A 13,896-nucleotide genomic window follows, 5' to 3' on the forward strand; every position below is an offset into this window, starting at 1 on the left:
TCGTACCATTCTGGGTGGATAACTAGGGTGGGCCCTCGGTAATATGGGACTACTGCTTGAAGTTACATCAGGAAGAAACATTTACTGTCTTCTGATAGACATACACGACTTAATGCTTTCAAAACCTCTTCTCAATTAATTTCACTAATATTAAAATTAACTAATTGAAATTAAAATGAAAATCCACTAGACGTTTAAGAGTAATTTTTAGTTTTCCAAATATAATCATGAAAAAGCGTAAACGAGACACGTCGAATTTTTCCCAGAAATAAAATCGAGAATATTCTTTAATCAAAAACTAATCAAGACGATCCACCCTAATGTCTACCGTTTGCAATGAACTCTCACTTTAAATTGCTAATTACCTGAGTCACAATTGGTTTTAGTGACTGAACTTTTTCATTTGCTTTGTTCGTCAATGGACATACAGTAAACATGACATGAAAGCGTTCCCTCTATATGAAGTCCTCGAATTAATGAGCTTATTGCATTCTTTGCTCAGTCTGTTTCAAGACATTCGAACATGAAAACATTTGAAATTCATTTAATACCGGATAAATATTTGATCACTTGGGTAGCTTTAATTTTACATCTACCCTATGAAATTCCAGGCAATAGTCAGTTTACGCTCGGTATTTATAAACGAAATATATATTTTATTGTTACAAAACAGATTTTTTATACGGACTTTAAAATATCAAATACCATTGACAGCACAACACTCGCATCCTGTTTATTGCGGAAAAAATCTGAACGTGTTTCTGTAACAGAAAATTCTATTAGAATGTCTGTACCTTTTAAATCTAATCTGATAAACTCCATTCAGGCGAGATTCTCAAACGCAAACTGCAATATTTTGTTCAGAGAATTGTGTCTTGTTATCGTTTGAAATCGAACGACACGTGCGCATAAGAGTTATCCAAGCCAGTAAATCTTTTCTAACATCCTCGAAATATGATTTTAGATTTCAGAATCTACTGTGATACTGTTTCAGCTTGTCCCGGTGTATCTTAAGGTGAAGATGAATCGAAGCCAAACTACAAATTTTCAAGAGCACAAATCTGGAGAACCAAACACCCGTTTGAGCTGAAAACTTAATCGATTGGTCACCACCAGCTAGTGAGCAATCGATTAAGTTTTCTGCTTAAACGGATGATTGGTTCTCCAGATCCGTGCTCTTGAAAATTTTACGTTTGGCTTCGATTCATCTTCACCTTAAAGGTATTCGGTTACTCACACAAGCTCAAATAACTGTGATCTATTATGTTTTGAATTCAACGAATATCTTAGATTATCCAAGTACTCATTTGTATTAAGGACTATACGCGTAACCACTGCACGATGCTCCCCTTACCGTTATTATCAGAAAAAAAATCTCCATCAATCCTTTTGATTGTATAAGTTCATAGATTCAAAGAAAATCTGAGATATTGAAATGGGTTTCAATTGGCCGTGATTATCAGAATAAATGTGATATCAAAATTTGAATCCTAGTTGGTTTATATAGTTAAAATTTGTAACTTCTGGGTGGAGTTTTGAATGTGAAGATAAAACAAAATGGAGTTACGCCCTTTTTGAGCAGTAACCATCAAAACACTAATTTAAAATAGAATAATAAAGCATTCTTATATCGTTAAGGTGATTATAAAACGAAGCCAAACTTTGAATTTTCAAGCGCACAAGACTGGAGAATCGGACAACAGTTCCCGTTGAAAATCAATCAAATTACTTGCTTGCTGGTTGTGACCAATGGGATAAATTTTCACAGCGGAGCGCTGTTTGGTTGTCAAGTCTACTGCTCTTGAAAATTTGAGGTGTGGCTTCGTTCTATAATCACCTTAAGGATGTTCAAATGTTTTCAATGACACATTGCACTTGAATGTCTCAAAAGTCTTTAACACTCAACCGATTTTTAAAAGGCTCAAGTGCTATAAGGCATTACGGAGGTGATTTCATAATGTAACCAAAATTGTTTTTATAGCACAATATTCTGACAAGTTTGGTTAACTCATCTTCTAACGATTCAGATTATTTTACATGCATCTCATTGCTACATGTTGTACATATAAGCGTAAGTATACGCCAAGCAATACTTTCGGACTTGAGTTTCGGGTTATGAGTTGCAGTAGAAAAAAAAAATAAGATTAACAACGTAGAAAGCAGCGATACAAATTTGTAATTGTTAAATCATCCGTTTTCATTTTGTTTAATGGAATTCAAAATCGTTGCAGTTTTTTTTTTTTTTTTTAAGGCACTTCGTGCGTGTGGCCACTACTGTGCCGGAATCAGTTTATCTGTATCTTCCTTATCGATACAGTTCTATTTTTAGCTAATCTATATTTTTACATCTGCTTTTCACTCTCTTCTGCTTTTTTGCTCTCACACCGACCAGGTAGGAGAGTGCTCTGCTGTTGGTCCAATCGATTTCCATAAGCCATAGTCCATTGCTCTCGCGGTGGTTCGTTTTGCCGTATTCCTGAGTCGTTTGAGGCTAGCTGCCTGCGAAGTGGGTCAGTTTGTCTCAGTCACCATCTGAAACTGACGGAGGATGGATGTGCTCCCCTCCTACGCACGGTCCTCCGTGCGGCGTCTTCGGGTGGCTGGACGGGTTATTTTTTGGAGGGGCTGGGAATTGAATCCATGACCTTCCGCTTATGAAGCGAAAGCGTAACCTCAAGGCTACGGACCCCCCGTAATCGTAGCAGTTATAGAGCTTAATTTTAAATGTTTGTCTTCGTCAACTTGGAAAAGCTTGTGTAGCTCCCAAAATATGATTTTTTTATCGCTTGTGAAAGGTTATAGCAGCTGGTGAGTGTTAACTTCACAAGCACAGTTTGCGATCGAAAAAAGACAAAAGTTTACATAGAAATCTTCAGTTTGTGTAGGGTTCAACCATACCCAAGTAACCACTAGCCCGCTAATTCGCCTTTTTGGGCTTATAGGGCTCTTATACGGCTAATATATTTCATATCGGCTAATAAGCAAGGCAAATTAAAGTGCTATATGGTTACTATGGTAATATGGTAGGTAGACCAGCAGGTAACCAAAAGGGCCACAAAGCAATTAACTATTTTCCGGAAACCAAAACTGGTATTCACGCAGAATCCACCAACAAGAAAATGCCCAGGTATCAGAGCAGAGCAGCAGAGTCGTCTGGAGAATCTGAAAGCGGAGAAAGAAGGCGGGAATTGAGGATAGATTCGATTTGGGCAACGACGGTCTGCAGCTGGTCCACGGTGACTGAGCGGTTGCCCATGATGCGTCGGATTAAGTGAAGCTTGATTCCACTCTCCTGACAGAAGTTGTTCCAGTCCTCTGACCGGAATTGACGACAAAATTCTTCCCGCAACGTACGCAGTTCTCGATCTTCCCCGACGAAAGCAGTCGCGTTGTTGCAGTGTAGTTCGACCCAGACAACCAGAAGTTCGCATAACAGTTTACGAACAAAGTCGTTTATTTATACAAGTTGCATCACACCCGCACTACATGATGGAAGAAATCGTTTGATCGATGGGTTTCCTCGCATAAAACGTTATTTTATGAGTTCATATATATACATATTTTTTTCGTCCCGTATACTCGTACAAAGTTAGTCGGATCAATCCGTAGCAGCTGTCAAATGAGCTTTGTTATTATAAAATAAGACGCATAAGAGTACAGATTAGTTCGCAATAAAATCTATACACTCGCATTGTATGCTATTCCCATCATATAAAAATGCACGTATATCGCCTTCACTTTTGTACGTATAAGGCCTAGGCTGTCCCTTATTTTGCGAAAATGCGAAATGTTATAAGTTCGTTATTGTAAAGTGCTCGTTTTGGTAAGAAAGAAATCAGGTAAAAATTTGAGGTCCGTACGTGGACGCTAAGTGGTCCCCCAACGACCCTAAAGGTATTAGGTGTAGATGACCCCCGTGCGCCAAATCAAGTTCGCTTCTCTAGTGTACGCAACATGAGTACGAAAAGCCACTAGTAACAAATTAATAGTCAGCATAGAATTTCAAGTAAAATAATATTTTATAATATGAATATCTTCCTAACACTGCACGCTGACATAAAATTCGTAACTAAAAAGGGTTCGTTCAAATATTACGTTACGTAACAGGGGGAGGGAGGAGATCTTCCATAGTGTTACGGTTTATACTAAACAATTAAATATTTCATACAAAAGCTGTTATGTGGGGGAGGGGGGGGGGGGTGGTGTTAGAAATTGGCAAATTTTGCGTTACGTAATATTTGAATCATCCCAAAGAAAACAAACTTCTATGCTGATTATCAACGCGCGCTGGACAATTTGTTACTGGTGGCTTTTCGTACACATGCTGTGTGCACTAGAGCAGCGAGCTCGATTTTGCGCACGGGGTCATCTACACCTAATACCTTCAGGGCCATTGGGGGACCACTTAGCGTCCACGTACGGACTTCAAATTTTTACCTGATTTTTTTCTTACCAAAACGAGCACTTTACAATGACGAACTTATAACATTTCGCATTTTCGAAATATAAGGGACGGCCTAATAAGGCCTTTTCGCATTATCTTATGCGTGAAACTTTCTACATATAAGCATCGCATAACGCAAAAGGTGATTCCGTTATGCGTACATTCTGATTGTCTGGGGAGTAACCGACCACGACGTGCCACGAATCGTTTAACGGCATTTATGCAGGCGGCGGACGACAGATCTGCGACGACTTTGAGATACACGGCCTTTACCACGAGACACACGAATAACCCGACGTAAACTTTTACCGACGCGCCCCGATCACTTAACGGACGTACAAGAAACGGCCCACAGTAATCCATCCCAGAGTGTATGAACGGTCTAGCTGGTGATACACGAACGGAGGGAAGAGGTGCCATAATCTGCTGAGCTAGCCGTGGTTGACTCCGGAAACAGGTTACGCATTCACGTACCACCTTACGTGCTAGACGTCGACCCCGGACTGGCCAAAACCGCTGGCGCATAGTGGCGGGGGTAAGAGTTGGACCGCCGTGAAGTGTTCTGATGTGGCATGATCGGGCGATAAGCCAACTGAGCTGGTGATCAGCGGGGAGGAGTATTGTAAAGCGAGTATCTAAGGATGCTTTCATGTTTGATAATCCTCCGAAAAGCCTTAACAACCCAAACTTATCGATGAACAACTTCAGATCTTTGAGTGGTGATTTCGATGTGGGTATTTCTGAAGCTGAAGGATTTGCTTGGCTGCGGCTGTACTGGCGAACTTCAGCAGGAAAACTAGCATCTGAACCTGTCTTACGAGGATCTTGAGCGCATGTTCACCTTCCTCTGGGGTGAGTGAACCGACAGTGCGTTCGCTCCTAGGGAGTTTTGCGTTGTTGAAAAATCGGTAGCAATGTGCCACGATACGAATCAGCTTGGCGAGGTCCGCATAACGGTCAAACAGTGTTGAGTCGTCAATGGCGCTGTCCAGAGCTACTGGGCAAGCTACTTGTTGTAATTCGACATTGGTCGGCGGCGAAACCAAACACTTTGGCCAACTCTCAACGGGATCTTTGAGAAAACTCGGACCATGCCACCACAAATCGTCCTTCGAGATCTGACTTGCCATAATTCCTCGGGAAATCCGGTCGGCTGGATTTATTTCCGAAGGAACGTGTCTCCACGCGCAGCCCTTAGTTAGGCGCTGGATCTCTGCGATCCGATTCGACACGAAAATCTTCCAGACATTGGACTGAGATTTTATCCAGTGAAGAACGATGGTAGAATCCACCCAAAACGTTGGGGGTTCTACGAAATCTGTTGTTTGTCGTAAGTTGTCGGCAAGTTGACTGCCGAGAAGAGCGGCGCATAGCTCCAGACGAGGGGTGGATTGTCCACGCAGTGGAGCAACACGAGACTTGGCAGTCAGTAGATGACTGTGGAGCTGTCCAAATGTATCACGAGAAACGACGTAGATGCAGCATCCATATGCATTTCCTCTCGCAGCGGTAAACGAACGATATACCTTGCACTTGAATCTCGATCAACGGTTTGTTGGAATAGATCTTCACAGCGTTGTTCGTCGTCAGTGTAGTTTCTGCCGACGTCGAAGTTGTCGATTTCCCAGAATCTTTCAAATTACTTGTCGAGGTTGTCGAGGAGGTCATCAGTGCAGATGTGACTTGTCTGGACTGCTGGCGTATCATGGGCTGGATCCGGTATTTTTCCGCATAAAATGTACCCTAGCACGGTCCTGGTGGTAGGTCATTTGGCATAAAGTCGTTTGGCATAAGGCCGTTTGGCATAAAGTCGTTTGGCATAATAGTCGTTTGGCATAATAGTCGTTTGGCATGATGAGTCTGAAACCAAGAATTTCTCAATTTTTCGTTTTTACGTTTCTAATGAATCTTTCTGATGGCATCAGGCTTGTTTTGGAGTCGATGAATACAAAATAACACTTTGTTCAACAATCATTCGCTCTTGAATAAGTTTAAGCATATTGGGAAGTCAATAGCATTTTATTATTTATCCAAAATTACCAATATTAATTTAATTTAATTATTTTTTAAATTTCAAATATTAATTCTTCTTTTAAGTTTGGCTATTGGAACAAATTTTCGCACTGAAGATTTTTATATATTTAGCACAAATATACCCTTTTTTATTGTTCTATTTTTTTTCTAAATATGATGTAACCATAATAAAAGGTATGAAAACTGTGATTTAAAATTTCAAAAAAAATCTCCTTCAATGCATAGGCTGTTCTTTCGAGCTATATTTTTTAAGTATTTTTTTTTTTTTTTGTTTCCAACTGACAGAAGGGCGGCAATCGATAACAATGATCAGCTCAAATTTTCAGCGAAAATAAAAATCAATTACTGCAGTTACTTCAATGGGTTGTGCTACTTTTTTCTGAATGCCAGTTCTCCGAATATCCCGTTTCCCGACTAGCCCACTTCTCCGAAAAGTTTTTAATACTCATAATTGTCGTAACTTTATACATTTCAGGGTGGTGAACAAACTGGCCATCTAATTTGCACCCTTCTTTATTTAATTGGCGGTTCTTTCGAGTTTTACCGTCCTCAGCATTTTTGCCAAAATGTGTATAGCCGAGAATGACAGAATACTTCCTTCTTTTGACTGTTTATCGTTCTTTCTCGTCACAACTTTTCGGGGAAACCAGTCATTCGGGGAAATGGCAGTCGGGGACAAGTAGCACAATCACTTCGATGATTCTGAACGCACTTTTTATGTATTTTCGTTTTATTATGCCGCAATAATTTTTGGCGTCTATTCTTCTATTGGTTTAATTATAAATTTTGCCTTCTTTTAAAAATAGAGAATAGCCTATATTCTATTCATACGCGTTTATTCTTTCTATTCATACTGGTCCCGAGATGAACTAGCCCAGGGCTAAAAATCTCGTTAATAAAGTCAAATCAATCAATCAATTATTCATACTGTTTTAAATTTTATTATTTAGTAATACTAAATGTTAACAATTTTTATATTTTGCTATTTTATCAATTCTTTGCCAGATGTGTTGTTCAAATGGTAATTACTTTAGAACAAGCCAATATCCCTTTCGGGACGGACCATATTTGAGCGATTATTTCAAAATTTACCTTATAAACTCATCATCTCGTAGAACAAAACATTCTTTATTTTGGTTATTCTATCACTCCATGAACTTTTTAGGGTCAAATTCAGACCAGCACAATTGTGCTGGTCCGTCCCCAAGGCGGTCGATGTTCGAAAATTTATTTTTTTTTTATTTTTTTAGAAAATTGCTCAAGTTATGCCTTTTTAAAAAATTTTGGACCCGTATTTTTTTATTTCGTCATTAGGGTGCTCTTTCGTGAGTTAGGGTGACCCGAAAATTCAGAAATAATTATGTTTTTCTTAATGTACATTGAAATTTAAAAAAAAAATTTACTTTAATTTATATGATTTTTTTTTTATAAATGGAACGAAAACAATGTACGAGAGATAAAAATACTTCATATTCTCTCTAAGATTCAAAGCATCACGTGATGATGACGTTTATCGAAATTATTCAAGAACTAGTCCACGTCATATAAAAATGGGTAAACATACATGTGTGAATAACTTGAAAACTAATTGTCTCAATCAAAACGTCTTGGTTTTGTTATGTTTGTTTATATCCTCCTAAATGATGTGGGATTTTTCCTCAAAAATAATTATGCAATAAAAATTAAAATTGAAAATAATAATAAACCTTCGAATTGCTTAGTGGAATACCTATAAATAAATGAAAACCAAATTGAGAATTATATCATTTTATTCCACTTCAGTTTCCATCCTTTGACAGTTACTCATAATTCAACCTCCACTATAAGGCCGTTGTCAGAGTCGTGTACTAGACTCGAAAATGAAATTATTTTTTTAAAGACTCCCTCCAACCTCTTTCACTCACTTTACCTAACATATACACTATCACTTTTGAAATGACAAAGCTCTCCTTCAAATTATGCTTGAACGATGTTTTTGTTAAGGTTGGTAACATGGAACTTATTTATTTTAAACTAGTCGGAACCCTTGTCGAACGAAGCGAAGAAAGAATCATCCAAATCCGTACACCCGTTCGTAAGTTATTTCGTGACATACAAACACAATTCAATTTTTTTATATAGATAACTGGAATCATTCATTTTATTCCTAGAGCTAAAATGGAAACGTCAAAATATTCAGTCTGCGTAAGCAGCTTCCCTAAAAATTCATATAAATTTACGTCATATGTGCCCGACAGCTTGGACGTTAATTAACAAGAATGGTGCATTTTTAAGTGCAAGTAATTACCATAAAATTTCTTCTTCTTCTTTCTGACGCTAAAGAAGCCTGCTTCTCAACTTCTCGTGAGCACTTCCACAGATATTAACTAACAGCTCTCTTTGTCAATCGACCAATGTTGCATGTGTATATCGTCTGACAGGTACGATCATACTCTACGCTCAGGGAAGTCGAGAAAATTCCCTTTACGAAAAGATGCTCGACCGGCTGGACTCTAACCTACGACCCTCAGCATGATCTTGCTTAGTATCTGCGCGTTTACCGTTATGGCTATCTGGCTCCCAATGTCAAATTTACTTTATTTTATTTTTTACATTGAGTCTATTTGCTTAAAATGGAATTTAAGTCATTGTAATACAGTAGAAACCCGATTTTGTCAGCCCCCCGATGAATTTTAGGCTGACAAAATGAGGAACCTGACAAAATCGGGACATATTTTTGTTTCTGTTTTTTTAATTTTAACGTGGTTATATTTGCTTATGAACTACGTTTACGACCTACATAGCCTTTGAAGGGGGCGAGGGACATGGGCGTAGTCAGGTTTTTTTGTTTATCAGGGGAAGAAAAGCGGCCCTCACAATTTCATTCTCAAACTTCGGGCCAAAGGATCCCTTTGATCGGCAATATTGCTCTGGCCTGTAAGACAACCGGCATCAATCTGAAACTTAGTTCTACCTAATTGAATTATGTAAGAATTTTTCTTAGGACACCGGAATTCCTAAAAAAAATTAAACGAAAATTTCTTTAGGTTTTTTTCCAGAATTTCTTTTAAAATAGCATCAGTAATTGCCTCGAAGCTCTTTCCTTTAAGTATAATTCATGGAATATTTCAACTGGAGATTTCTATGTAAATTTTAAAACATTTTTAAATTCATCCAGAACTGGTTTTAAGATTTTTATAGAATTGTTTTAAAAGTTTCGCAGAAATTTCATCAAGAATTTGACCTGGAATTGTTGTAAAAAAAATGTTTCCAGTATGAAAATTAAAAAATAATATTTTTAGAAACTTTCTTTAGTTTGCGATTTTTTTTTGTGTTCTTAGAGGTATTCATAAATGATATTCGATAAAGTCGTGAATAAATATCTGAAATTATTTCTATACCTTTGGGATGATTAAATGCTTGAAAAAGATCTTCGTGAAATTCCTGGTCGAATTATTGGAAAATCTCGTGAGATGATTCCAGTAAGAATCCTTCATAATCTTGCAAAAAAATAGAAGTGAAATTAGAGGAATTTCTGAAGGAATCTCTAAGACAGGTTTAAGAGGAGTTTTTGAAACTATTGATGAGTCCTAGGCCAAACTACATTAAGAATACTGTGAGCAAAATTTATAAAAATGTAGTTTTGAAGGGATACTTTCAAGAGCTTATAGAGTTATTCAAGGCAGAAAACCAATAAAACACTAGGAGAAAATTTTAAAGGAAATCTTCAAGATATTACTTTGAAAAAACCCTGAAAGAATGTAACAAAATGTGACCAATGAGTTAAATCTCCAGTACAAACGGTTGCCTGGTCCTCTAGATTTGTGCTCTTGAAAATTCGAGTTTTGTCTTCGATGCATCTTAACCTTTAGAGAAATTCTTAGAGGAATTCATGAATGAACATACATACCAAATTTCTTTTTCGTGAACTCGGCTGTGTTTTTCGGTTTTTGTACGATTATGGCCTTTAAAGGGAGCATCACACGAATCAACGGACTAGCAGTTAACGCCAAATGGCACAATCGTAATACGTATCTGACGAAAAAAAATACTGCAGCGGGAATTGAACCTAAACTTCTTTGATCGATACTGCTAGTTACTTTGCAACACTATACGCACGGCAATGAAGTACAGATTTTTATGTTTTATATATCAGTTTATCTAAGTCTCAAAATTCAAGATTTGGACAATATATTTTTAAACCTAAAAGGAATGAAACGATATTTTTATATGAGCGGATAATCTAGACTCCATTACTTCATACATTGTTTAATAATTAAGTAGAGTATTTCTAACGCATTTCATACATCATTAACAACATATTTGCGAGTAAAACCAGCAGGGGCCTTCCTTAGCCGAGTGGTTAGAGTTCACGACTAAAAAGCAAAGCCATGCTGAAGGTGTCTGGGTTCGTTTCCCGGTCAGTCCAGGATCTTTTCGTAATGGAAATTTTTTTGACTTCCCTGGACATAGAGTTTCATCGTACTTGCCACATAATATACGAATGTGATAACTATGAAAGTAATAACTATGAAAGTGCTCATTGAACTGCTGAGAAGCAGGCTCTGTCCAAGTGAGGGTGTAATGCCAAGAAGAAGAAGACCAGCATGGGCTGCATACATCAATAGTATGCTATTTAAAGGACTCTGTGGTTCGGCAACAAATAGTAAGTAAAGGTTTTTAGCTTCAGTTGTCAAATTTCATAAATATTATGGCAGATATTGAGCCGGCATACATTGTAGAACACCAAAATGGATTATCGCGTCAACATGGTATTGATCGATTATCAAAGCAAGGGGAAATCCAAAAATTACGTCCATTGTTTTTAAGTCAATCTAATTCCTCTCCATATCCACTATCACGCTTTTTCCCACATGCACTGTCGCATTTTCATACACATCCACTCCCCTAAATGATTGACGTAATTTTTGAACGTTCCCCTAAACTTTTACTTTGCCTTAAACTTTGCTATAGGAGATTTAAATCATTAAATGTGATTCCCAATCTATTTCAAATATGAACGTATAAAAAATTAAAGTTTTTAAACCAAAGCTATGAGTTTCTGTTACATAGTTTTCGAACGGTACATCATCCTTATGATTCGTATGAAATCACTCATTCATGTTTTAATGCAATATTATGCACTATTGTGGACATTAGAACCAGATTCAGCCACTTAATTCGATCAAAATACTGAAAATGAAAATTGGTAGTCTACAACGAACATCGACCGGGTAAGTGCCGGCACCAGCACAATTGTGCTGGTCCCACTTTGTCCCTCCAGAAATATTTGCTGTGTGAATCAATTTTCATTTGGTCTTCACCATTTCAAAGAATGACTCTTTCACTCTCGATTCGTACCTGTGCATACCTAGAAAAAACGAATAGTTGAAAAGTTGCGACAGATAAAACTTTTTCAATTCTTACGGTGTTTGTTTACATTTTGTTTACCCTGAGCTGGTGTTTTCTAAACACGATGTAAACAAAATCTGTTGTGCCTAATTACAAGTAGCAATGATAATTCAATAATCGAAATCAAAAAAGTTTAGTAAAACAATTACTTATTGGCTAAAAGAATCATTCAATGTGATGGGTGCCGAACAGCACAATTGTGATGGTTCGTCCCGAAAGGGATATTCAACATATACTTTTTTGGGCAAACGCGTGATCTCCTTCCGAGATATGCTGTAAAAATTATCATTACAGTCACAAATTTGCCCTTCTTTCGATAATAGACGGTGTTTTTGATGTACACTTCCAAAATAAGAATTTATATTGACCCGTTGAAAAGTTTTATCACAATTTTTTTTTAAAGATGTGTTGTTCATTTAAGCTATGCTGTGAACAGATATTTTTGCGTTAGAGCCTTAAACATTTTAAACGAAAAATAATCGGCTCTCGTACATAGGCTATTTTTGCATTAAGTCGCATTGATAGATCTTTGGATTAGAGCTCTTGATATATTGAAAAAAAATATCCATTCTTTTATCAAAATATTTTTATCGAGTGTTACATCCACACTGGGACAGAACTTGATCTGCAGCAAAATATTCTATGAGCGTTCCCTTGATGAATAACTGCGAACTTTCTTTGCCAATTTACTGTTTTCATATATGTATATCGCAACAAGCTCAAAGATACTCTATGTTCTGAGATGTAGAGACCCGTCACGAGTTTTATTTAGAAGTGCTCTCTAATGTCACAACAATATTTAAAATTCTTAGCTTGGAAAATCTCTGAACGAACACCACGCTTGTTTAGAATCTACCATTTTTTTTTTGCTATGGGCTCGGTGGTGTTGATCTCGATTAAAGGTTAAATTTGCCGATATTTATTCTAAGTCAATCATTATGCCAAACGGCCATTATGCCAAATGACCATTATACCAAACGGCTGTTATTCCAAACGACCATTATGCCAAATGACTTTATGCCAAACGACTTTATGCCAAACGGGGTACAATCCACGGTCTTCTATAGTAGCGGGTATCCAGCGGCGAGCGAAATTTGCTGATGTTCTAGTAAGGGGCGATCCATTAATTACGTAAGACAATTTTCGGGGTTTTTCAACCCCCCCTCCCCCCATGGTAAGATTTTTTGTATGAAAATTAAAAATAAATTGTATGGCGCGTAAGAAATCTCAAACCCCCCCTCCCCCCATAAACCCTTACATAACTAATGGACAGCCCCTAATGTAATGAACAGTTCAGCACCGATAATGATGTCAATCTTCTGAGTTCAAAAATCAAAAGAAAAGTTAATCGATGGAGCATTGAGTGTAAAATTGAAGACATTTTCGCTTGATGCTCTCCATCAAAGTATTTACAATGTCATCCGGTACCAGTTTCTCAGTTTTTTTTTCTTCATTTTCTTAAAATGTCCTTCTCGTCTTTGACTGTCTTCTTGCTCTTCCGAAGTTCCCGCTTCATTATTGCCCAGTACTGCTCCACCAAGCGCAGCTCCGGACAGTTTGGCGGATTCTTCTTCTTCTTCTTTCTGGCGTTACGTCCCAACTGGGACAAAGCCTGCTTCTCAGATAAGTGTTCTTATGAGCACTTCCACAGTTATTAACTGAGAGCTTTCTTTGCCGATTGACCATTTTTGCATGTGTATATCGTGTGGCAGGTACGAAGATACTCTATGCCAGTGGTGCTCAAGCTGGAGCACGTTGCGGGCCAAATCATGATTTTTCATCAGCGCAGCGGGCCGCATTGGGATATTTTAATCTGAGGGGTGCGTTCTCCAACATTTTGGTCATTCAATTTGAACACAAATTTTTCTACCAGTGCTAACCGTTGTTTATTTCTTCGTCTCGCAGGAAACCATTTTCAAGATGCGCACTTTAAATACTACACACAAAGCTTTTGCAGTTTGATGCAGGCAATAAGCTCAATAAATCAGCTAAATTAGATAGTTTCTGAATTTCCAAGTTCTGAAAAA

At 37.7% G+C, this 13,896-nt stretch overlaps 1 protein-coding gene across 3 annotated transcripts in view; it reads left to right on the forward strand.

The window, feature by feature from the left end:
• Positions 1-13,896, forward strand: part of LOC5580322 — a 198,779-nt gene that overhangs the window by 99,729 nt on the left and 85,154 nt on the right. The gene's annotated exons all lie outside the window — the stretch shown is intronic.

The sequence above is a fragment of the Aedes aegypti genome, chromosome 2 (genome assembly GCF_002204515.2).
Source record: "Aedes aegypti strain LVP_AGWG chromosome 2, AaegL5.0 Primary Assembly, whole genome shotgun sequence".
Taxonomy (NCBI): Eukaryota; Metazoa; Arthropoda; class Insecta; order Diptera; family Culicidae; genus Aedes; species Aedes aegypti.